Source organism: Capra hircus, chromosome 28 (genome assembly GCF_001704415.2).
Source record: "Capra hircus breed San Clemente chromosome 28, ASM170441v1, whole genome shotgun sequence".
Taxonomy (NCBI): domain Eukaryota; kingdom Metazoa; phylum Chordata; class Mammalia; order Artiodactyla; family Bovidae; genus Capra; species Capra hircus.
The window spans coordinates 14,692,642-14,694,084 of record NC_030835.1 but is presented as its reverse complement, the minus strand read 5'-3'; the positions used below and the strand labels follow the sequence as shown (position 1 = coordinate 14,694,084).

Sequence of the window (1,443 nt, the reverse complement as noted above, 5' to 3'; positions counted from 1 at the left end):
TGACATTTGTTTCTCATTCCACAGCATCTTCAGCCAAGCTCTGAGCACTTACAGTTCTCTAATTGTTGGGAGCTTAGGAGCATCTGGAACACTGGTGGTGGAAGAGTTTGCTGCAACACTTGCATTAACTGCTGTGGCTGTCCACACACAGCAGTCGCATTTGTCAGATGGTCCACACCCTTCTCATACTCACCTTGAGCTAGTAATTCTTCCACCAAGCTGTATTTCTTCTAGAAAGACTTTCTGAACGGCTTCAGCATCTTTTAGGTCAAGTAGCTTGGAAAGCCCAACTCTCTCCTTGGCAAGCTTTTGTTTGTTTCTTCGTTCTCGCAGCCTGTTCTTGAAGTTGGGGTCACTCCGTCTCTTGCAGTCGAAGTAAATGCAATAACTGATGAAAAGGGCCCCACACACTCCAGCAGCAATGGCGCTGTTCTGGCCCACCATCTTCTCTCCACCAAGGAGCCAGGTCGGCTGCGGCGGGGCCCGCAAAGAAGCCGTTGACCGCGAAGCCTCGCTATTGCTGCGATTTATGTCAGTGTTCTGCCTACGTTTTCCTCTAAGAGTTTAATAGTGTCCAGTCTTGCATTTAGGTCTGTAATTCATTTTTAGTTTATTTTTGTGTATGTTGTTAGAGAGTGTTCTGTTTCATTCTTTTACATGTAGCTATCCAGTTTTCTCAAAACTACTTACTGAAGAGAGACTGTCTTTTCTTCAGTATTGATCCCACAGCAGTGCCTGTGATTCTTAGTCTTTTTTTTTTTTTTAATTGTCCTTTGGTTGTGCTGGGTCTTCACTGCTACGCGTGCTTTTCCCTAGTGGTGGCACACAGGCTTCTCATTGTGGTGACTTCTCTTGTTGCGGAGAATGGGCTTCGGTAGTTGTGGTTTCTGGGCTCTGGAGCATAGGCTCAATAGTTGCAGTTCACAGACTTAATTGCTCTGCTCCACGTGGGATCTTTCCAGATCGGGGATCAAATCCATGTCTCCTGCGTTGGCAGGTGGATTCTTTACCACTGAGCCACCAAGGAAGCCTCTTATTCTCATTTTTTAAAGTTATTAATTTCAAGTAAATAAATTGCGAACATGGTAACAAACTGTATACTAAAGACTCTTTCCTACTCCTGTACCCCAGCCTTTAGTTCTTCCAAGAGACAACCATTTTTACTGAATTTTTCCTGAGCTATTTTCTATGCACATACAACATATTTCTAAAATTGGCTCTACATTATTTTGTACAAATTGTAGCATATACATATATATACACATATATACATGGTTTTGCACCATGCGTATTTTGCTTCACATGTGCCAATGCCTTCCCCTCTAGGGACACACCGTAGTTGAATCAATAGAGCTTATTGCTCATTGCAGTGAGTGGGAACACACACCATCAGGAACTACAGGGCATCTCAGTTGGAGTGTGTTGGAAAGAACTTAGCAGATT

At 43.5% G+C, this 1,443-nt stretch overlaps 1 pseudogene across 1 annotated transcript; it reads right to left on the bottom strand.

The window, feature by feature from the left end:
• Positions 1-761, bottom strand: LOC102169159 (annotated as a pseudogene). Its single transcript, XR_311185.3, has one exon. The product of XR_311185.3 is annotated as a mitochondrial import receptor subunit TOM20 homolog pseudogene (transcript).